The 24,842-nt window shown below is 45.7% G+C and overlaps 1 long non-coding RNA gene across 1 annotated transcript; it reads right to left on the bottom strand.

The window, feature by feature from the left end:
- Positions 1-4,959: 4,959 nt before the first annotated feature.
- On the bottom strand, positions 4,960-24,506 carry LOC135293319 (uncharacterized). The gene is made up of 3 exons (XR_010355407.1): positions 23,355-24,506; positions 7,604-8,075; positions 4,960-5,360 (listed from the first exon to the last, which is right to left on the bottom strand). It is a non-coding gene; the product is annotated as an uncharacterized LOC135293319 (long non-coding RNA).
- Positions 24,507-24,842: the final 336 nt, after the last annotated feature.

The raw sequence follows: 24,842 nt of genomic DNA, 5'->3' as shown, positions 1-24,842 counted from the left end.
ACTCAGAAATGCTGAAGTCTTTTCTGCAGCCGTTCTGGTAGGCCCAGGGAGATTCAAAGCTTCCCATCAGAATATATTCACTTCTTTTCCTCCAAAAGCTTAACTACTTTTAAATGTTTCAAAAGGCAGTCTTGCTGCTCTTTCAGTGAAAACAAGCACTCTCACTCAGAGATGCAAATGTCAATGCACTAGACCAATGTGTCTCATCCTATTCTTGACTTGACTAAACCAGCAACTCCTTCACTCAGTGAGGGCTAAATCCTGCCTACCTCCACCAAAAAAAAAAGTTGTGATGTGACTCTTCTTCACTGCAAGTGTGTCTGCCTGTTGGATGCTCTATTTTACTCCAAACCTTAGCCAGCACACTTCCCACAAGCATCTTCTGGGGGCAAACATGGGTAGTTTATTAGCCACTCTTGGCTGAGACCAGACACTGCAGTTTTTGAATAGTGCATGGTGCTGGAGGAATGTAGGGCTGTGCCTACTCTCTGCCGCAAAAATTGAGTGAGTGAGTGACTGACTGACTGGTGCATGGGAAAGCTTCACTGAGACATTGCTGATCCTTCACAGAGTAGGTGTTTGGCTACCAGGAAGGTAGTCAAGGTACACAGGAAGGGAAAAAGAGGACAGTAGTAGGTGCTGAAGTGTGTGGGGCTCATTCTTCAGGCTGGCTTCAAGGAGCCTCTTCTAAGTAGGACTGCATCTCTTCCATTTGTGAGCTCTGAAGACCTTGCAGCTCAGTTTCTCCTGTTTTGGAAAATAACTTGTGGGAGGTTTTGTTCTTGGGGCAAAACAGATACTCCCAAGCCTTCTCTTTGAGGGCTGATTTAATTATTTTCATGCAAAGAAGGGAAAACAACTGATATTGAAGAGAGTGCTCTCAAATGTGATGTTTAGGAAGGAGCCAGGTATAAGAAGGCTGACAAAGTAATTCTGACATTCTTGCAACTGGCTGACCTTTGTTCTTTAGAGTCTCACTCTACTCCCCAGTCCTAGACCTGTGCTGGACATGAAAATAATTCAGCTGCTAATTCACTACCAGCACACTGAAGGCCTTCCACACATCACAAACTTCCTCACAGTAAAGACAATTATCCTAACCTGACCATCCACCACCAATCTCTCTTCTTTCCTTCCATCTGCTACTGCCAGTTACAAGCATAACAGGCATACCTTGCCAGAACCTTTCACAGTTTATTCTGTTTTTCAAGAAGAAGCCTCTCTCAAGTCTGATGGAAAAGTCTGCAGCTATCTGCATCCCTGGCACAGGCAAGAGTGCTTGCCAGGGCAAGGCTGTCTAGCCAACATGCATAAAATTGCAAGAGACTCTCCAAAACCTCTCATCAGAGATGAATTAATTTCCTGTATTCTTCTCCAAGGTCATTTTTTAAATTGGCTGCTGGAGGGAGACCTTGCTAGCAAGTTCCTCATCTCCTGCCAGAACTGCAGGTCCGTGTTTTCCATAGCGGTCAGTCCCTCACTGACTGCCTTCTCTAAAATTACCTTTTTCTGTGTGGCTATTTCTCTATGAGGCTACCATGCTCAGCTTTCTCAAGTCCAAGTCAACCAAGTTTATGGGCCCTGAGTACATCCACTGTGGAATCAGGAGGGTGGCATGCAGATGCAGGAGTTCCCCTGTGTGCAACACGGCCCAGGCTCAGCATTTCCACCTCTGCCCTGCTCAGATGGCTGAAGCCAGGACCATGAGCCTCCTGCTACAACTCTGCATCGAGGGGAGGGTCAGAGCTGCTTTCTTGTCTTTGATAAAATTCAGATCTCCATGCTTTTTTCTGCATAAAAGCTATTTTGAAGGACAACTTCCTGATTTGGAATGATGAGGTGGCACCAAGCAGCACATCCATGTACTGCAGAATGATTTCTCAGAGGAAGATACAGCTTCATCAGGCCCACCAGCCCCATGGCACAGTGCAATTAACTCAGTCTGCTCTCCTGAATATCTTCACTCTTATGCTGGTTTCCAGAAGTGTTCCCTCAGTGTCTAAAGTTCACACTCTACTTCCAGAAGAACAACACACACAGGCTTCCAATTCAAAAAGGAAGGAATAGTATTTCTAGCAAAATGTAGCACAACACCATCTTGATTCCACAGGGACAACTTCAAGAGAGCCCTCCTTATGTGTTTGTAGTGCTCCTCACACCACAGCTTCATTCTTCACCTAGGGCTGCAAGGAAATTATGTTGAAACTCCATTTCCAAACTCCAAAAACACTCCATTTCCATCTCTGCCCCTCTGGCCCCTGTGGCCTCTGTCCAGAGGAAGACCAGCATGTTGATCACTCAGTAAGAGGAGAAGAGCTGCTTTAAGAAGTCACAACCAATTCTTCCAACTTCTGCTCTTGTGCAGTGTGTCAGAGCTTGATCCAGTAGATTCCATGATGATGATTTCTTTGCTTTTTCTTTCTGCTTCTGTCACAGTTAGCAAGGTATCAACAGGCCAGAAATGAGCAATTGCCCTGCGCATGTGCTTCAGGAAGTGTCTAATCCCTACTCCAGCCAGTAAAAGCCTTTGGAAAAATCATCTGACAGCAGAGAAAAAGCACCAACTCTTAGCATTAGAAGAAAGCAAAGACAAAATCCCCATAAGAGGCCACATACTGCTCATACCCACTGCTCCTAGACAGGAAGCCTCTTAAAAGACCTCTGCCAATTCTGGTTCTTTGAGATTCTGTAGATGTATATGCACATGTGAGGAGCAGAGAGAAGAGGAATGACTAAGTGTGGCTTTCTATCTGCTGATGGTTGCAGACAGAGCCAACACTTGGGGCACGAGATGGCATCGGGCTTGATTTGCATCCAAGCTGCTGCTACCAGGAAAAAGGGAAAAAAAATCATCCATTTCAGTTACTTAGCTCTCAGCTGCATGTACAGCAAAAAGCAGCATTCAAATTGAGGGTATTTGTGTCCTGACAACACTCTGTTGGTACTTAGTGTCCAAAATGACCCTCCTGTCGCCCCGTGTTACCCACAAGGCCCTCAGTTCTATCACTGGCATTTACAGACTTCCACACCTTCCTCTGCATTTCCATCACATTACTGCACAGCTCCTAAACTCTCTGAGATTCTTAAGCACTAGCAAAGACCTAGTGCCACTCAGGAGTAGAAGACATCTCACAGTTGCTTTTGTTACAGCAGTGATGCTACTTCACCTGTACTAAACCTCAGGTTTAGAAGGATGCAGGACCACTGCACTGTTTCCCCACACACATGTGGCATCTCCTGAGCTCATGCTAAGGTAACCTCTATTTCCCTGTGCCTTCCATGTTGTTGTAACATCGATGCTAATTTTTCTAGGCTATAAAGGGAGAGTACAACTTTCTCAAAAAAAAAAAAAAAAAGAAGCAGGTTTTCTTGGTTCATTTCCATAAAACCCAATGCATTATGCATTATCTCATTCAAAGGTAAATAGTGGATACACACATGGATGAAAGATTAAATCCTGGAAATTCTAAACAATTGGCAGGAGGCATAACCATGGCAAATTGATTCTGTTCCCTCTCTGCAAAAAAAGGAATGAAAGAATATTTGTGCATTTTTTAAATTACATGTAAAATTTTAAAACATTTGGGGGTTGGTTTCTTCAAATTTTTTTAGCTTTTTTTTTTTTTTTTTTTTTTACTTTTAGCAAAAGTACATAGCAATTATTGGAAAGTTCCTTGAGTTCCAAGAATTATTTTAAAATAAAATCTGGTAATCTTGCTATTGCTCCTCTACAGAATTTAGGGCCTAAGTACCTGAATGACAATGCTGCATCAATCACAGCAATGATGTGCAGGGGCAAACAGAGTAGCGTGGAGAAAAGAACAAAATCCTTAAAGAAAATAATAGTGGCCTGAAGAATACAGGTCAATTTAAATACGTAGGTGCTCTTGCTTGATTGCTTGGGTTTATGTCAGCCCTGACCCTACAGTACCTCCAGCCTTGCTGATCAAAGGTGTTGTGTGAAAGCTGCAGGGCTGGGTTTGTAGTCTGTAAGACTTTGCCATTGCTCTGTGTATTGCCCCTGGCAGAGCTGTAGTTTGGTATCCAAGGGCAGCAGGGAGCAGCCTTGCTGTCCCTACTGACCTTCACTTGGAGAGGTCCAAGGTGTTGATGTACAGCTGATCAGAGAAGCCTTTGCTGCCACTGTCCATCTTGGCCAGCACAGTAGCAATTCTACTTTATGGCCAGTGGGGCCAGACAAGCCTCTCTTTTCTGTCCCTGCTGATTCCCCATCCCAGCTGGCTGTACCACAGCCTGAGTGTGTGCACAGGTGTAGAAATGAGCTCATGTTGGCTGTGGGGGTGAGAAAGGTGCCCATCAGAACACACCTGCAGCTCCAGGCCAGCCTCATATCCACTGCCCTTGCTAAGCACCCCTGGCTGTCCCAGAATCTTGCACAGTGGCCTGGCCATCTGCAATCCAATTTACTCTGCATTTCACCTGATGAAGTCTCTCTCTTCCCTAAAATAAAGGAGCTATGAAGCAGTGTGGCATTTAAAACAGTTCTAGGTAATGAGCAGAGGAGCTTATGGTTGCATGGTCATATTAGATGGGCCTGTGATGTAGGCTGAGACCAAGACCAACAGTTTCTGGACCAGAAACTGTTCCATCCTTCCCCCCACTTCCAGACACACATTTTCTTTGCTCCCTCATGCTGCTGGTAACGTGGGTGGGCTAGCAAGAAGCTAGAGCAGGGAACTCATCTGGCTGAAAAAAACCCTAACATTTTTACTAAAATATGTCTAATTTCTAGACAACCATTACTGTCCCCCAAGGTCTGCCATGCTGTTGGGCATGGCTGCTTGTAGAAACAGTTCTAGGTTCAGCAAAGAAGGTCAGAGAAGTAAAGAACCCTTTTTTCTCTGCTTCCTTTCTCAGTCTTAGAGGTGCTGACAAGATCTCATGCAGGCATCTGTTTGAACTCTTAACACAGAGCCTGAACCTTCTCAGGTGCAGAACCTCCATCCCCTAATTAGAGCAAGGGACTTGGGTCACACCTTAGCAAATAGAGAGGTGTGATCCTCACAGTTTTCTGTGTCAGGACTCAGAGCAGCCCCACCAGTGTTCAGGTTTCCTCTGCCATTCCTAGAGCATTTCATTTCTCCCTCAAAATGTTTTTTGCCTGCCAAGATTTCACATTGCCAGATAAGTTCCCTCATTGCCTGAAAGCCATAGAGACTTCGTGTCCCACAGCTATTGCATATAAAGCAGCAGGGTGGTGGGGTCTGTCCAGTTGTTTTATTGTCATTATGTTCATGAGGATTTTTTTTTTTCGGTCAGTATTCTTCTCCTTGAAAAATGCTTTCTCCATTGTCCTGAAATGATTGTCAGATTCAGTGTGGACTTACCAAATTGCTTTCCTGGGAAAAAAAAAAAATCAGGATTATATTCACAAAGCTGAGAGGAAGACAGCCACTTTTTATTCATTCATAAAGGATGTGGGAGTCCTGGGTTTAATTTCCTCATCTGCCTGGGGGAACTTGAACCAGCATCACTTATCTCTCAGGAGAATACCATAAGGCTGTGCTGTGCTGCATACTAAGGTGTGTTTGTTCTCACTCTCTGCAAATGGTGTGTCTTGGTCTGCTAGAAGATCTTTCTAGACCCTCAGCTGAGGCCCTCACATGGAAATGGTTCTCCTGGCTCCCCCAAGTTGTGCTAATGAGTACTGAACTCTTAAGGAACACAGAAGTCAACAGATTACCCCACCTGGAGCCCCCTGTGCTCAAGGCTGTGACACTGTCCTCAGAAACCAGAAGGGCAGAAACAGCAGAAGTCATTGCACATCCTGCACAAGCACTCTGCCAGCCAAAGCCATATAATAAAGCCCATAAGGTAAAAAACCACAGCTCTGAATGCCAAAACCAATGGACCAAAAGAGGCATGTCAGGATCTAAACCTAACTGGTGGCTGTTAGCATGTTCATCATCTTCTGGAAACATCTATTTTCATACTGATGATAGAACAAGTGGACAGAAAATAGAAATCTGAGTTGTCATTGCCAGCTTTGAGACATAACTTAACACTGTGACTCTGTTGGTAGCTAGTTTCCTGATCTGATCAGACCTTCTGGCCACATTTTGGCAGGAGACACACAGATGCCATTGCTAGCTCCACCAACCTCAACTCACTGGAAGATGAGATCCTGACATGACCCCTTTCTTAGTTTTTTGTAATTTCCTCACATGCTTCTTTCCTTGTTCTCTCTCCTTCACCTTCTGTTTAAACAAACTTGCCTAGACAGGAAGGGTAGGGGTTGTGCAACCAGCTGTGAACAACAGTCAGGGAGACTCCTAAAAACAGTGCCCAAAAGAGGCAGACACTGGTACAAGTCTTTTAGATCTCAGAGGGTCTAAGGCCAGGTTTTCACTTGTCCTTTTCTAGCGGTAAGGCTGCAAGTAAAAGTCAACACCAGAAAAGGAAGTAACTTCTTTTTTTTTGCCATCCTTTTCTCTTTCCCTGTGCATATGTGTGTCTTCAAGTGAGCAGAGTCCAAAATAAGTAGCAACAACAGATCCAGTCTATCTTGATGAGTGTCTCTCTTTCCCCAAGAACAGTTTCTCCTGCTATGAACTCAAATAAAGGGAAGGAAGATTGCTGTAAGAACTGCCAACAGCTAAGGGAAGAGGAATAATGGACACTTTTAAAAAAGAAAGTCTTACTTAATACTTTATTTTTCAAGTGCTTAAACTGTTTTTCCTCCTTTTTGTGTATCTTTAATTAAAGGTTAAAAGACTTCTACTGGTGATTGTTTGCCATGGTAACCAAGTAGGGTGAGGTCTCTGAATTCAAAACCCAAAACCTTTTTAAGTGTTTAATGTTGCAGGGTGTCGGGGTCATGTCAGCATCTTTGACTCACTGAGGCTGCTTCTTCCCCTGAAGTGAACACGACTGTGCCCTGACAGCCAGGCCTCCAGACAGGAGAGGGACAGCCACCTCACCTCCACACTCCCCTCTGAATGTCACCCCTTCCTCCCACTTCTCCGGGTGCTTGAATGTTTCACTTTGAACTAAAGGCAATTTTCGTTTTGAGACAAAGCTATTTTTTAGCAGTTTGTCAGCGAGAGAAACCAAACCTAACTAAACTCCTCTGTTCCTACTGAGAGGTGTTGTTTTCTTCTTTCCTGTTGAACTGACCTGCATTTATTCATATCTTGCTGCTATTTTTAAATGTGGGGAGCAGCTTTATGCTATTCAGAGACTTCAGCAGCAGAATACACATCATAGTATTTTTTAGTTAGTTAAGAGAAATGACTGGCAAAGTCATTTTTGCACAGTGTACTGTCTGTGTCAATGCCCATGTGTGTCTGTACTATGTTAGTCACCTCAGCTGCTAGAATGACTTGTGATTAAGATTGCAGTAGTACCTGAAATGTCACATTGCTTGTCTCTGTTCTGAAAGGGCCACTGCCTAGCAGGTAAGGCAAAGAAAGACATATGAGGACATGACCAGACTTATCCCTGTGACCATGTAATAAAGGGCTAAATATGCTACCACACCTAGTAGAGAAATGCCTCGTAGCTGATGCAGAGTCACTGGCCAAGTGCAAGTTCTCAGTTTGCTGTACTGCTAAGATGAGTTTCTGACACAGAAAAAACTAACCTGTTTCACTTTGCCTTTGCAATAGGTCGGGAGTGCACACAGCTCCCACATCTTTCCAGGGAGCCAGCCCTCTCCAGCCACGGTGGCACACATTTCTGAAGTTACTGTGCTGTGACACACGGCACCACAGAATGGAGGCTGAGCTTGAACGAGGTGCAAGACAATTAGCACGGGAGTACCCGCATGGCTGAGGTGTTGCATCAGTTCTGCCTGTGGGCAGAGACAGGTGTGAGTTTAACCTACAGCCAAAGCCAGAGCTGGGACCTGCCCCTTCAGCAGGATGTGGGTGGGTAGACACTCCTTGGATGCCCCGGGAATTCCACACTGCCTTTGGAGCAGGTCTCTATGAATCAAGGCACCAATGCCCCTCACTTTGCCTCTGCTGTGCATTTTCCATTGCTTTCTCATCAGTAGTGCAGCCCTGGCCTTTGTTTCCAGGAGTCATTTCCTTCATTCTCCATTCAATCTGTTCCTGTAAGCAGACAAATCAATGAAAACAGGAAAGAACAGCAGCACCTACAACTGAATGTTGGGATGGATATCCAGTATATGCAGCCACCCAGCTCTCTCCTCACACTCTTCTAAACTAACTAACATAGGTGGTCAAACTGTGGCACAGAAACCCAGCCATATGTGTTTGTTCACAAGACTCACTCACTTCAATCAGCAGCTTAAAACAAAATTAAAAACAAGTTTCTCCAGAAGAAGAAAAGGCAATGAGTTTATGTTTGCTTTTATCCTTTCCTCTTCAAAGTTTTTCTCTTTCATAAATTACTCTCACCACAAATGTTCTCATATTAAGTGTAGAGAAAAGAACAAGATTATCTGCTTTGAATATCAGCAGACATACTGATTTGGACACATTCTCATCTGCCAGATGCTGGAAGAGCTTCTTTCTGTGAAATTGTGTTGAAATACCCAAGCCAAAGTTTTAGGTCATTTTTTTAAAGTACTTGAGGTGACTTATACTCAAGTCAATACTTATATAGTCCAGGCTGCGTGTTGGCTTTGGATGAGTCACAAGCCTCTTTTAAACATTTTTTTCTGAAAAAATAAAAATTGTCTTGTCGGTTCCCTGTAGTCCTGCTCTGCAGGGCTCGATGGACAGCTTTTTATTTTTTTAAACAGTTCTCTAATTGCCATCTTTCCTAAGCCTTTTAATTTGTCATAGTATAAAGTTTTCCGTGGTTGCAGAAGTCCTTATTAAATGTCAGTGGAACTCCCTGAAAACACCTGACTAAGTAGGAACCATCTAACCCTTGGGAGTTATTGACTGCTGCCTCCAAGGACGTAATTAACAAGTGGCAGGACTTGCCATGTGGGTCATGTTTTACAAGATCCCACAGCATCGGTATTGATTATGATTTGATTAGATTAGGTTGATGGCAAATGCTTATTTAGGTTATGAGGTTTTCAGGCAAATAGTGAATATCCTGTCATGGGCAACACCAATCACATTTTGAATACAAAAAAACCTTTAAAATTATAGTTATAATCATTATATATGCAATACCTTGAGGCATGTATACTTGCAAGAGGCTCAGCCTGCCAGAGAAAAGCTGTATTCCTGCATTTAACACCTTACAAGCTAAAGGCAAAAATGAGTTTAACACACTAAGAGGTAATTTTACGTTAAAAAGAACAGCTTATGGAAACCTCTGTTCTGTGCATGCCTGCCAGCTAATGGCACATTTATAGAAGATGGCAGGAAATGCAGCTGGGCTGGCATACCACAAGTTATTGCTTTGACACTGATTCTAGGGAGACTTTAATAAACTTGTACAAGAGAGAATGTTATTTTTCAGTCCCTCAAAATATGTAGGTGTTTCTTTGGATCTTAAAACTTCCATGCATCTGTCAGAAAATTTCTGTTCTATCCAGCAAGGATAGAAGTCAAGGTGATTTTGCTGCCAGGGTGGGGTGTGTGTTGCCCTTGGGATGTGGTAGAGCACTGGGGACATCTGCACACAGCTGCAGACATAGAGAGGACCCAGCAGAGACCACGCCTCTGCAAAGCTGTGGCTGAAGGGAGTCCTGAAGTATCTCATACATCTCTTGTTGCCTAAGGTCAGGTAGCTGAATCTCACTCATTTTTTATTTTCACTTGAATTTTCTCATCTCCTCTGACCCTTTTTCCTCCTCCTGTCTCTTACTTCCTTAGCAACAAAGCTAAATAAATTACTAATTTATTTATATAATTCTTAACTCCTTATTAACAGCCTTCCAATACCTGAAGGAGGCTTACAAGAAGGCTGAAGAGGAGCTTTTCAAAAGGACATGAAGTGATAGAACAACAGGGAAAGGCTTAAACTGAAGGAGGGTAGGTTTAGGTTATATATTATGCAGAAATTCTTAACTGTGAAGGTGGTGAGGCACTGTAACAGATTGCCCAAAAACACTGTGCACGCCCCACAAGTGTTCAAGACCAGTCTGAATAACCTGGTCTCATGAGAGGTGTCCCTGCTCATGGCAAGGAGGTTGGAACTAGAGGATCTTCAAGGCCCTTTCCAACACAAGCCATTATTCTATGATGCTGTGATTCTATAAAGTGGGAAAAGTCTAACAGGAAGAGACATAAAGAAGAACAAAAGAAAGAAAAAAAAGTTTGGAACATATTTTTATTTTTAAAAGCCCAAACAAAATGAATCAGAACTACAGAAATATTTACAACAAAACATCTTCCTTGGTTTAAAATGACTTGCAGTTTTTGTCTGATCCGTTTTACCCGCTGGAAATGCCTGGAAAAGTCCCCAGCTCATCTATGAATGCTCTTTGCCCAAGTATAAGCAACTGGCAGATTGACTCAAAAGCTTTGCTGTGCCACAAGCAATCAGATGATGGAAACAGTTCAGTGAAGCTTCTCACGTCAACCCAGGTTAGAGCCTCCTACATGGTCTGGAAGGCAAATTAGAGAGCCATGAATGGTGATGCTGCTGCTGACCTTCAGAATGGCCTCAGTTGTCCCACTGCATCTTCACTGGGATAGAAGGAAAGAGAAATGAACCCCAGTGCAGTGTCATGAAGATTCATGTCAAGTATTATAACAGCAAGTCCTCTTAGCTGCCTGCAAGAATCATTTCAAAACTTTATCTGAGAGAAGAGCTGGTTTTACTGGCAAATGAGCATAGAAAATGAGTGTAGAAATTGCCCTTCTAGCAGGAAAGACAGCAGATCTTCAGACTGTGAAGTCTGTGGGTGTTTGTGTGTGTATGTGTGCAGCAGGGGAAGAAGCAATAATTTACTGCTTTCCAAAAAGCAGCAGATGGATCTAACTCCCTTGGTATTGGAAGCGTTTGGTCCTGGAGCTGTTGATTTGACTCAGCTGTCTCCTTTCAGGACTCAGTGAGATGCTATGGCCACAACTCCCCCTGGGTGCAGCTCCGGAGAAGTGGGGCTCAGTGACTGAGGATCTGGGGCTCTGCACCAGCCAAGGCTCCCGTGCCTCTTCCTAGGAAGGCTCCAAGAGAAGCTACCAAACCTTCTTAAGAAGCCACACCATTTAAAAAAAAAAAAAAAGCAGGATCTGCATTCCTACAAGCCTTTTAAAACCAGACACATCCTGCACCATGACAGGCACCAGAAAGCAGATAAATGCAGTTCACTCAGGTACAGAAATTTGCATTACGAAACTCCCGTTGTTGCCTTCGTGTTACAACATCTTTAATTTCCCTTTTCCTCTGTGGTTTTATCTTCTCCTGGGCACAAGGTGCTGCCAAGTCTCAGGTGCTCTGCCATTAGGGTTGCATCATTTTGATGGCACCACTCTTGCTCTGATAAACCAGACACTGAGGGCCCTCCTGTGCCCTTCAGACAAACATGTAGCAGACCTCTGTTTGCTGCATAGCTGGAAACTGAAACAGGAGACTCTGAAAAGAAAGGATCTGTGGCCCTGGCTAAGATAACAGACACACTGTCCAGGGCAGCTTGGTGACCTCATTAGCTTTGAAGATCTGAGCAGGTGGAAAACAGCACAGAATTTTGAGTTAATCTCTGTGACCATCTCCTTCCTCACTCAACCCTCATCTTGCCTTGCCTGGCTCTCGCAGAACTGGATCCAGGCAGAGCAGAGTAGGCAGCTGTATTTCTGCTGCTGCTGCTCAGGAGCAAGGAGAAATGGCACAGCCACTCTTCATCAGCATCTCTGTGGTGTAGCCTGTAATCCTTCACACATGTTCCACCAGGCAAATTATCAAAGCAGAGCTGTGAGTGTCAGCAAAGACTCCAGCATCCTTGGGTGATAATGTTCTGTTGTTTCCATAGTCCCTGCTCCAGCCAAGTTAACAAAAGCAGCAGAAAGCAGTCCAAAAGTGAGCACAAGAGAAACACATAAATCAGAGGGTACATACGGATTTTCTCTTGCTCAGCTCTGCTGCAGCCTGTAGCAAACACAGTGCCCCTTCACACTGCCATTCCCCAAGAAGTCTCTTCACTTACAATCCTCCCAACACCATTTTCCCCCTGGCAGCAGCAGGATCCTCCTTCTCCTCTGTCACAGTCTCTTGATGCCAGCTATGACCTGTGACAAAAAGGCTGGGACATAACCCCACCTGCTTCAGCCAGGGTGAGGCATCCACATGCCAACCCTGCAAGTTCATGCTGGGGCACTTTGAGGGGTTGTGTTAAAGCAGGCAGCTGCACATTGTCCATGGGACCTCTGGTCTGATGGTCACTGACTCTGACACACTGGTGGCAGGAGTGGCAGACGTGCCTGGTCTTTGCTGCAGCATCTCACAGCCAAGGTGTTAATCTGGGCTGGAGAGGAAGAACCAGCTACCACTGCCTCAGTGCTCACCTGTGAGGTGATACCCTGCAGCAGCACTTCCAGGTATGAACTCTCAGAAATCATCCCAGTGTCACCTGGCAGGGCTTTAGGAGCTGGAGCCCTTGGAGAGAGCCTGAGCAGCCCTACACAGGCTGGCTAGCTGTGAGATGGTCACCAGCAGAGCTGCCACAGCCTTCCTGCCATGGAAGGGCTCTGCAAAGAGAGGCTGTCACCACGTGATTGTAAACTCCTCATGGCACTGCACATCTTTCATCCCTCTGACAAACCTGAACATGACAGGGGGAAAGCACAGGGACAGTGCCCAGCTGACCCCTTCTGGCACTCCCCACATATAAATGTTTATTGATATCACAATAAAGAGACCCAAAAAGGAGCAGACCCTGAGAAACAGTGCAAGCTACCTGCCATCCAAACCCTAGCAGCAGCAACAATAACCGTGGTACAAGTAGAAATTATCAAAGACAACTTGGGAGGAAACCACAAGAAATGGCAGTTGAGCCTTATTAGTGCTATAAATCATAGAGCTGGTTTCAGTTCCTGCAGCTCCTCGCACGCCGTGTGACGCTGTCTCTTGCACAGCAAGCAATGGGGGTCTGCACAGCCTGCAGGCACAAAACAAAGCAGGCGGGGAAAAGCACTGCTTTTTACCAAAGTAATTCTTAATTTAATTGTAAATCAAAGGCAGGGGGGTTCTGTTGCTGTCTGTGAGGGGATGAAGTGCAGGGAGAGATGTGTGAGGTGGGAGAAACGTGGACTTTCTAGGATTTGGAAACTTCCCTAAGCACATGTTTCAGGCAGACATCCTTAGAAGGCTATCTGCTTGCTTGTTTATTTATTTAGCTGAAGATTTGCCAACTCTGTGCTCTTTGTGTGTCTGGCTGTCTTTAAGTCCATTGTACATCCTGAGCTTTTTTTCTCCAGGGGTGATTTTGACAATGAGAGCTATGATGTTTGATTCCTCCTCTGATTCTCCTCTGAAATGAAGGGAGCAGAGGGAAGGGTTAGCCCACCTCACCTCTAATTTTAACAATGTTTGAAGTTTCTTGAGGCACATGATCATTTTTTTACTTGGGACCTTCCATCCCCACCCATTGATGTATATCATTGATTATCCTTCTTTTCCTGCCTAGAAAATTCATTCTGTACTGAATTCTCTGAGCAGAATTTTAGACTCACCAATAACCATTGTTATCTACCTTGTTCAGGGAAGCAATAAACCTAGGAATTAATATAACGCTTACTTATTTTTAGTATAATTTATGAGCCAGATATAGCTCAGCATGCTAAGGGACTAAACATAGGGACAGATAAGGTCTCTAGACAAATGCTTTTGCCCTAGAAATACCCACCACTAGGGAAAATTCAGGTTCCCAGGAGGTCAGGTTTCCAGGTTCCCAGGCTCCAGAGCCTTTATAGGAAGTCCCCAACCCAGAGAAAAATCCCAAGTATTAGATTTTGGTTTTGAAGCACACCTAAACCACCCTGATAATTATGATCATTATGTGATTTCTCATGCACTAGTGCATCAGAAGCAATACCTAGTAAAGACATAAGCCTGGCACAGTGTGGAGCAGCAAAACAAGTGACAGACTCAGATGCTCTAAGAAGTTAAAAGGAGGAATAAGTGAAGTTCTGTGTCTTACTGGGTGTGCTTTAAGTTTGAAATATTTATTTGATTATCTTCTCCTGGTCAGTAAATCGGTAAAAGTCACACAAGCCCAATTGCTTTTGTTCTCCAAAATCAGTCCTTAACCATCTCACATGAAACACAGTAAAAGTTTTCACACCCTCAGAGCTCAGATTACATGAAGGAATTGTGTCCACGTGCACACATTAGGACAGTAAACCCAAGGTGAAATCTGACAACAAGACACCCACGCAGGCATTGCAATACACTCTAGCTTGCTTGTGTCCTCTACAAGTCTGAAATACCTAATAAATAAATAAATAAATAAATAATAAATAAGGAACTACTGCTGGAAAAATTGTAACTCTGAGACAATACTTTTGTCTTGCCTTGTGTTACTTCCCTGCATCAGCACTGAGCTTTTGGGACAGATTCTCTCAGCTAAGTGAGCTGTGCTCTGGAATGGCACAACCTCAGAGGAAAATGCTGTCAAGCCACCACGCAAGCCCTGTTTGGCCCTTGATGTAACCAGGACAGCTAATCTTTAAATGGCTAAAGCAACCCACTCTTCCATTCAGACAGGGAAAAAGTAGATTCTGTAGTGCCAGCAGGTCCCCAGAGGGAAAGGCACAGCCCAGGTGGAGCCTTTCCAGACCGCAGGTACGGCACGGCCGGGCAGAAGCAGAGGCTGTTCCACTCCTGAGTGTGAAGCCACCAGCAGCAAATGGTTCAGCTAGAAACACTTCTCTGCATTTCCTCAGCTGCAGGGGGTGATTGTGGCTGTAGCCTTGTGCTGTAGTCCTGTGTGAGGCCAGGGAGGGACAGATTTGCAACCTGGCCCTGGTAGGGAACGACACCTGCCGCTAAGGCTTGGGGATCACAGACTATGCCACCCCTGCCACAGGAAGCTGTCCTGGCCTCCCCTGCCTCCTGCCACCAGTTCTCACCCTCAGGTCTTCTTCCTCTTTGGCTTCAGGAGAACTGATCCCTCAGAAACACTTTTTCTTGGTGAAATATAATGCAGGCTAATTCCTTCATTCAGGTCATCACACGCTTTCGCATCCAGAGAGAGAGCACTGGGAAGCAAGACCAGCAGGAGTGTTTTCTTTTTCTTCCTATAGCAACTGCTTATTGCCACTGAGACTTTGGGGGGTTGTTTGGGTTTCTAAAGGGGACCTCTCAATTATAGGACTCAACATTCAAGCTCTGTCTCTCTGCTTATGGCCCCAACACATACACACAGTGATCTTGTCTTCCTCGGTAAGAAAATCCCAAGTGAACTTTTGTCACAGACATGGACCAACCACACGTTTCTGTGTTATGGGCAACCTCATAAAACTTTTAGAGCATACTGTACGAGTTCCATAGAGTTGTTGGGAACACACATCATGTTGACTTTGGTGGCTTGACAAATTTCTTAGTTTAAAGCTAATCTCTCCCATTGTCAGATCCAAGACAGCCTAAACTTCTTGCACTTGTACTGTAGGACAGCCTACTGAAGGCACTGAAGTATTTTGTGTGCAGCTGCTTTGCTGGGGACTGGAAAAGCAAAGAGCAGTAGGACACTTGGCTTTGTTCTGACTCAGTCTGGTTGATATTTTTGTGTGTGCAACTACTGCTTTCAGTAGCAGTAGTTATATATGCTTTAAATGAGTGTGAAGTTCAGGCCTGACAAATCACTACCTTGCTCAGGGAGCAGGTGTTTGTGCAGTTTCTAAAACAAACACGTCACACAAAGGAGTTACCCGCAAACACATCACTTTCTTCTCATTAACAAGATCATGAGGCCCCAAAAAATTATCTGTTTCTTTCAACATCATCTTCTGATCCCTCCATTACTGAGCCAGAAGCCTGGAGGCAGCACTGTGCCAAGCCAGCTGCCAACTAGCAAGGACATTCCAGCAGAATGAGCACCCAGGAGCTGTCCATGGCATTGCAGAGATCAGGGAATCCGTGCACAGAGCCACTGCAAGAAGCCTCTGCTTCTGGCCTGTCATGCTGCACAGCAGGGGAAGTCTCCCTTCGGGATGGAGGAAGCTGCTCCTTTCCCTCCCACACAACACTGCCACTTGCCATGTCTCAGGCAGGGCTGGGGGTTGGTATGTCACCTCATCACACAACTGTCTTAGTCTGCCAAAGCTTGCACCACATCTGTGAGCATGAGTCAGACCACAGGAAGTGAGGAGAGACATGTGCATGGGCAACAAGAGAGGTTTGACCCTCTTAGATAGGATGGTTGCTGTAAAGGAAGGGTTCAGGTGTGATATCCAGTAGCTCTAGACCAAGCAGATATTTGATCCATAATACCAGTATTATGGATCTTCCATTCTCCAGGCAGTACAAGGAAAATATTCACTGCACTAAGGATTTTTTTAAACAATTCAACTGTAGGAGTCTTCAGGAACTTCAAACTTTCAGCCTCATCAGTACAAAGAGAAAGGCCAGAATGTTTTATTTAACAGAGCACAAACTGAGCTAAGGGTCTGGATCCTGGGTTTGTAACAGTGATGCTGGCTAGGGGGTGGCACGTCACTGACACATTCAGGACTCCATTTCCCAAGTGACAATGAGCAGTGTTTGACTAGGGATGCCTAGTTTATTAGATTATCAATCAAATGCCTGAGATGGAGCCTATGTATGTGTGATGTCAGTCATCTTGCCAAACCCCAACAAAACTGATATCGGCATCAGGCTGAGACTCTGAAAATGGAAATGGCCTTAACAGTGATGGTGAGCATGGTCTGCCTTGGATTGGTAATGCTTCTGCCTCTGCTGGCTGCCTTCGCTGTCCACAGCCTTCTGCTGGAACTTTCATCCACTCAGGCTGTCCCTGGCTGCTCTGTGCCATTCTGACCCAGCTTCCTCCTTCAGCCCAGCTGCCAGAGCCTGTTCCTGCTGTCCTGGCCCCTTCCATCTCAGCATTCCCTTCTCAAGTGTAACCAGGCTCCAGATTTTGAGCAGCTCTGTTACCCTCCAAACATCATTAGCTTCCCACCCCTCTGGTTTCTTGGAGCTGTTCTGAAGACAATAGATGATCAGATGTGCCCAGGGAAACAGCTGGGGTAAGCACAGGGATAGAAGAGCTAACTTAGGAGAAAAGGCAGCTAGAAAGAAAAACAGTGAACCGCACTTTCAAGTTTTGCCAGCATAGCAAAGAGTGTGGGAACAAATTACAACATCAGTGAGATACCTCTGGCAATGAAAGCCCCAGTTTCTTTAGGAAAGTGGTATAAGTTATACCGGCAAGAGCTGTATCTCCAGTAGGAGTTTGTCAGAAAATCCTTCCCGGGGTAGGCAGAGCCAGCAATATTAAAAGGCAATAATATAGCCCAGCTGTAGGAAGCCTGTTTTCATGGGGAGAAATATTTTCCTGTGACAAGTCTCAAGCAGTTAAGCTCCAGAGAGCTTCACAGTACAGGCAGAAGCTTTGTACATTTCTATATGAATATGTATTTAATTATGACTCCAGTGCAGAACACATTTACATAAATGAAGAGGAGAAATAGAAAGCAGGAAAGGAGGGAGGGGAAAGGTCTGTTTTTCACCTGTCTCCACTGGTAGCAGCCCTGACTCCTCACCACTCTAGGGAGGACACAGAGCCGTGCTTGGACATTACAGCCTGCCCATCTGCTCCCAGCAGGTAGGATCAGCCTCCTCAGCCCCATGGGTCTTGCTTAGGGGTTATTAGACATGGAACCATGGTCAGATAATCTCAAACCAGTGTGACAAAGAGACAGAATATGTTGAAGAGCAGCAGAAGAAGAGATTGGTTGCTGTGGGATTTTATGAAGCCATCTGCAGAACCACGGGCCTTGAGAAGGAGAGAAGAGAGCCACAGGAAACCCTCTGTTCTCACATTTTCCAAGCATTTACATCAGGGGAAGCAGCCGTCAGGCCATCATGGCTTTCTGACTGCAAGTATCTGCCACAGGCTCTCTGAGGGCAAAGCAGGGCTCTCTCCCTGATCTCCAACACTGACACCAGGGCAGCCCCAGCTCACCATCTTCCTCCACCTGCTGCCCTTCAGGGACCTGGCCTTACACAGTAGTTTTCCTCTGGTAAATTAATCCTTCACCTTTTTTTGCTACCCAAGGGCAAGGGAGACAGCTCACATCTCTGTCTCAGCTCTCCTTCACCCATTCCTCCTTCCCCCCGACACCATGAGAGCCCTTCCCACAGCAAGAGTGCTTCATGTTGCCAGATGATGATGGGTAAAAGAACAGATGAACAAGAATGGTGATGCAGGAGAAGGAAGGCTTTGCCCGAAGGCAAACAGAAAGCTCCCCCTTGCTCTGCCCCTCAGCCCTGCAGGACTGACCCTTCACACGGACAGGAGCATCCTGCTCCCCTGCCCTGTACACACTGATGTCCATCAGCTTTCTGAAATAAATAAATTGTGTCTTTTGCAGAGGACAGCACAAGGTTCTGTCTGCTGAAACTCTGCCCTGACTGCTCTGGACCAAAAATAAAGACCTCCCTTTTTTATTATTATTATTCCTTGAAGCAACAAGGGCCTTAACCAGAGGTGAAATATTCTCTTGTTTCTGTACCAACACTCTCACATGGCCATCCTCAGCTGAGTTCACAGTGACATCCTCAAGGATATGATGAACTTGCAAAAAGTGCAATACTGTTTGATCTTTCATTACTGTGCTTAAGAAATGCACTCAGGGGGAAATATAAATCTGACTTGCTGACAGAAATCCCTCCCCTTTGTTTGCACTGAAGGTGTTTTGCAGTGCAGCCCCAGCAGCAGCTGAATTCCACCTCAGCTCTGAAAGGCTGAGCAGGAACCAGCTGTGCCTGGTTTGTTTCTAGGAAGAGCCTCCACATGAAACTCAGCTCAGGGCAGGCACAACCCAGACATCTCCTTCAATGCACATCTCCTTGGTAGCCCATCTCCTGTGAAGGTGTGCTCTTGCCAGTGAAGTTGTCAGGGTTAATATTGCAAAAAAACTTTTTTTTTTTTTTTTTTTTTTTTTTTGGAAAAAAATCCATACTGTAGACAGTGAAGAAAGTTTTAGGCTCTTATGGTCAAGGCTGGCTGATCCTGGCACCTACATTCAGGGTTGCCTCAACAAGTGCAGAGCTGTTTAATTATTGACAAAGTAAAAGTCTTCTAACAAAGCTTCATTTTAGGAAGAAAAAACAACTCTATCCAGACTGGCTGTGCTTGAAAGTTTTGCTTCTTTTTATTTTTAACATCAGTGCACATGAAGAAAATATAAGGCCCAGCCCGAATGGTAACAATGAGTGCTTAATATCCTTTTTGCACAACCCCAACAAATCAGTGCATAATTTAAAAATGTCACTGCACATCTGTGTTTGGTGTGTGGTGCTGCAAAGTGGGGCAGGAGAAGGGGGAAACGTGAAGAGCAGAGACCCTGTAAGCTGTTTACCTCTCTGCTGGATGATTTCCCTGGCACTTGCTCAAAGCAGGGACAAGCACTGCACACTCCTGCACGGGCAGGACAGTGGCACTGCCCTGGAGGAGGCTCCAGGCCCTGCTGCAGCACTTGGCCCCTGAGGAAGCACTGCCACCAGGAGCTGGTGAAGCTGCCCACAACATTTCTGCTTCTGCTGTAGATTAAATCTGAGGGATCTTGCCTTTCTGCGGGTTTACAACAGTAAGAGCTAAGCTTTGCAGTGAAGTGTTCTCAGAATTAATCTTCTAATCTTCTTTTGGTGGCAAAAGAGAGGCTCCAGGGTTTTTTCCAGCGAGTCTACTGCATTTATTGCTTTAATGAGGAAGCATGGGGTCTGCTCCCTCCATTCATCCCCAGATGACAATTCACAGCCCCTCAAGCAGCACTTCCAAAGATCATAATTGACTTTGGATGAGACCTGGCTTGCCTAAAAAAACAGGAGCAGACACAGCTTCACACCCACCGAATCACCCACAGCCTCTGAGAGGGCAGAGTTTTTGTGATGAGCCCCTTGGGGCTTCCCCAGCTGCTCCCATGAGCAAGCTGCTGTTCCAGGCACTGAAAAAACACACTCAGTGTGTTGTACAGAAAGTCCCATCCTCTCACGGTGACATGCCACCATGTTCCTTTCAAAATATGAGCAGGGAAATTCTGGAGGAATGTGTACTGCTTGTGCTGTCCAGCTCTAGAGATAAATAGAGGACAAGTCTCCATGGCTGCCAGTCTGGCACCTTTTGTGGGTAATAAAATATGCTCAACGCTTTTCAAGTTTTTCTACAAATAATCAGAACTGTTTGTCACTATGTTGAAGGAATTAGGGGTTTTAGACACTGCTGGAATGATCGAATAGAGGCCTTTCTTTCAGAGGGGCATGAAATTTAGCTGAAAAGCAGGGTTTGTGAGTGTTCTGCTGGGCAGACAAAGTAGCCAGGACAAACTAGCAGGAGCAAAGGCAGGCTCTCCAAGGGGGTGGATTTCCCCAGGGCGTGTAGGACCACAAAGTACAGTGACCTTGAGCATGGTGGCTGCTCCTAATGCTGTCCATGTCCCTGAGTGGGATGCAGGGGACAGAGAAGACACATTCTGGAGAGCCAGTCACCCTCTGGGACACGTAGGAGGATTGTTACCACTCCCAGGTGACATGCAAGAAAGGAGAGGACTGAGGGCCAGCCTGGAAAGAGGCAATTCTTGGGGGAAGTGGGGAAAGAGACATAAAGGAGAAGGTGCTGCAGGAGCTGTTGTAGAATGGACTGAGTAATGCTGAGGAAATAGATCTGTGAGTTGTCAGCACAAAAACAACCACTGAAGTGGGCGGCAGGATAGAGCTGTCCTGGGGACAAAGTGAGGGGTGAGGAGGGGGATTAAGGCAATGTCCTAAGGAAGTCTGAGAGCAGGGAGGAGAAAAACATGGAAAGAAGACAATGCAAGGACACCTAGAGAGGCAGGATGAAAACCAGGAGCACGAAAGGCTCCGGAGCACCTCAGGAAGGGAGCTTTTCAATAAAGGAGAAATGATTCACATCAAAGGCAGGCAACAGACTGGGAAGGAGGCTTCAGAGTGTGCCAGGAATAACAACAGTGCCTCAGCTCGTGTTGTGTTCCCTCTCTGCCTGCAGCACCGTACTCTTCACATTTCATCTGCAAACTCTTCAGGGCAGGGACTTGGTCTTTCTCCCGTCCAGCAGTTCAAGAAATCTTTTTCATTTCTACCAAAAATATTAACTAGATGAATGTGCATGTGTGCTTTAACAGGCAAGAGGTGATATAGCCCTGATATATCTGCTGTTGGTTTGTTCACTGTACTGCCACCTCACAAGCTCAAATCCCTGCTTTGGATCCCTGTCCTCCTTCACCTCTATTAAAATTAGGAGGCTGTACCAGGGAAGAAAAGAATACACCATGGGAGACAAGAGGCCATTGTTTTGGCTTCTATTGTTTTCATTTCCCAGGATCAGCCCCATATAAACATTCAACCTTAAACAGACATACAATGCACTTGTAATTCTGCAGACCCTGGCCGCCTCTCTTGGCTCTCCTCTGCTCTCCTGCTGCCCCAGAAAGCCCCATTTACACGATGGCTGCTCACCTCCAGCTCCTGCCATACACCTCAACTTGCAGTGGCAACTTGCAACTCCCCATTCTTCCAGCCCCATTTATGTAGTAAGAGCTGCATTCAACCCAGAGAGTCTTTAAAATTTATTCTTAAATGTTTATGTTGTAGTTAGCAGTGATCCAGAAAGGGATTTAAGCATCTCTTTGTGTCTCTCTAGCTCCAGTGGCACTCAAAGCATGTACATAAGTGCTTTGCTAAATGGGAGTGGGCCTTAATGCACACTTAATCACCCTGCAGTCTGGCCCCAAATGTTTGCCTACATTGCAGTGATCAAACTCTGTCTCTTGATTTCCTGTCTGCAGTACAGGGATAAAGAGAACAGCCGGTGATGTGTGATGGAGACTCCACTGGTCTGACCTTGGGTTTGCTGAATAACTCATGACTGGCAAAGCTGTGGATTGATTTCAGTTGGATTTTATGAGGCATGGAGCTGGAAAGACTTGATATTTTTTTCTCCCTCCTCATTATGTGGCAATGACTAGCCTAGCTATGGCTCCTCATTTTGCATTCAATATTTCCCATGTCTGATGGATGCCAAGTGCTTTTTTTTTTGTTCCTAGTGTCCTGTTTTTTGACTTCTTTTATTTGTTGACCCTGTGTATCTTCTAAAGTAGAAGTAACCCTCTCTGGAAATTCAGTAGCCATGGGGCTACCTTACAGCTCCATGGACTGTCAAGCACTGCCTTGGCTCCTGTAAAGGCTTTGTCTGCTCCCAGTTTCAAGTGACACTAATGACAACCAGTATGTGAAAAGCAATGTTTGGATTTAGATTGGGGCAAAGTCCCTGTAAACCAAAACTCCTTATCATTTTTTCTTCTCTTTTCAAGTGGACCTATTCCCTCCTCTCAACAAATTCAAATTTTAATGGTACAGAAAATCTGATGTGGAGCACTGCCTTGATAACCATTTAGTATGTAGACTAGGAAGCCATTAATAGCAAGCAACAAAGAGGAAAGAAGATTACTACCTTTTAATCTTTCATTTATTCTGTGGGTAGCTAATAATTACTTAGACATTATGGCCAGTGACTATTAATTGCTAAGTTTCACAAAGCTCCCTTTATACAGTCTTTAAAAACAGTAAAGGAAATGACATATCTAATAGAAAGAAGTATTTTCTGAGGGTAAAGTCGCAGAAATCCTAGACCAGATGGTAAAGGTTTCTAGGTACCTGCTGCTCACTAAAACCAGTGAAAAGTAGACACTATTCATGCCCTCCTAATCTAGATCCTCATGACTACACTGCTTGCTCACTAAAACCAGTGAAAAGTAGATATTTTTCAAACCCTTCCTAATCTAGATCCTCATGACTACACCACTTGCTGTTGAGTGGTTTAATGGTAGAAATCTGAGACAAAATTAAAGCCTCCATCAAGGGGGCTTAAAATATTTCCCTCTAGCTGTTTTTATTTTTAAACCAGAATTTCAGGACAGGCCTTCTCTTCTCATTGCTGCAGTGTTAATCAAAGCCGTATTTTCAGCTCTGATAACAGTAGGAAGGAAAAAAAAATAAAGAACGAAAAAAAAGAACTGTGGCAAACCAGCTTTGACTTACTTGCTAGGTATCAAAAGCCATGGAATAAACCACAGAACATCTGTATCTTCAGCTGTCATTTCAGGGAGCAACCCTCTCCTTCTGCCAGCCAGCAAGAGGGGCCACGACAGCAAACTGGTGTGCACAGCCAGAGCTGGAGGTGGTGCCCAAGCAGCCCAGGCTGGTTCTGGCTCTGCTAAGGCTGGGTGAGCACAGCTGAGCTGCTCACAGCAGCAGCAGGGCCCAGAGTCTTTGCTGGCACAACTCACCTGTGTTGCATTCTGTGAGGGGTTTGCTGGGGGTTTGCACTGCAGGTGGTGCCCGGTCTCCTGTGTGCTCTGTAGGTTTAGCTTGAACAGGCTGGGCAGTCCAGAAGAGCTCAGACCTGCTGCTCTTCCAGGTAAGCTGCAAAATCTGCCCCTTATCCTTGGCTTTCAGCAAGGGAGGGGAAATGCTAGAGTGGTGATTGGCAGGAGGAAAACCGCTGCTGGGTGAGAGCTTTATGTCATTGTCTCTTTTAATTTCACCATCACTAGCTATGTCAGTGAGTTTAAATATGAGCAATGGTGTTGCTCAGTATTGTCAAGGGCATGCAGAGCCCCAGCCCAGTATCTAAATGAAATCCTCTGAAAAATGACTAAACAGGATTAGCACGGCCTGAGTGCAGATACAACACACCTGCATGCTCATGAATCATCCTACAGCCAAGTGAGAGGTGCACAGGCCCACCAAAGGCAGCAGGACAAACTGGTGTTGGCAGAGCAGCATCCAGCCCTTTCTCCAGGCAGAGCATTGACTGTAGTTCCTTGTGAGGACAAACACAGTCCTGGAAAGGTGTTCCCACCTCTTCCAGACAGCTGAGCAGCGTGGCAGGGATGGTGTGGGGCAGGGGGCTGACCCTGCATCTGCTCCCTGCTGCTGCAGCCACTTGGCTCCTGAGCCTCAGAGCAGTTCTGGGGTGTGGATGAAATCCCTCTCTGTGGCAGCACCTGGAAGCCAAGGAGGAAGGAGGGGAATTCTCTCAAGCTCATGGTCCTGCTGCAGGCAGAGATCTGGTGTCACACAGAGCTGGTGTCACAGGGAGCTGGTGTCACACAGAGCAGGAGAGAGGCCTCCTCAGGAGAAGGCCCCGAATTCTGCCATTTGTTTCCCTTTTCAATCTGGCAGGTCAGAGACAGATTTTATTGAGCTGCTGAGCAGCTCGTGAGGCCTGTCTACTCACCGAGGCTTTTCTGAGCACGTGGGCCGGGAGGTTTATTGGATCAGGGCATAATTTAGTATCCATTTTTCACAGCATGTCCATTCATATTAACCTGCCCTTGCAGTCTGTTTTCCTGCCTGGGTAGTGGAGGGACAGAGGGGAGGGAGTGCCCTGTCCCTGGCTGGTCACCCAGGGTTCCCAGGAACTCGGTGCTCCTGGGGCATGGGCAGGAGTGGGGCTGGGCCACCTTATGGCACCACAGTTGCCTTTTTCAGGGTGGGAGGAAAAATACCCCAATAAAATCTGTCAGCCCACACCCCAAATGCCCCTCTGCTGCTTTGCACCAGATCCTCCCAGCAGAGACAATGGGGTATTTCTAGAAGACACATTAACTGTGAGAGACCCCATACCTCCCAGACAGACCCTGTCCACCCCAGCAGGCAGGAGGCACAGGAACATTCCTCTCCCGCCTGGCTTCTGAGGACAACCCACAAGCAGGAGACAGGAAGGTCCCTGGCAGAGCTGCTCCAAGCTTTGGGTGCACCAGGTTTTCCTG

This window comes from Passer domesticus, chromosome 2 (assembly GCF_036417665.1).
Source record: "Passer domesticus isolate bPasDom1 chromosome 2, bPasDom1.hap1, whole genome shotgun sequence".
NCBI lineage: Eukaryota > Metazoa > Chordata > Aves > Passeriformes > Passeridae > Passer > Passer domesticus.
Note: the sequence above shows the minus strand (reverse complement) of the source record. Positions and strands in the feature narration are given on the sequence as shown.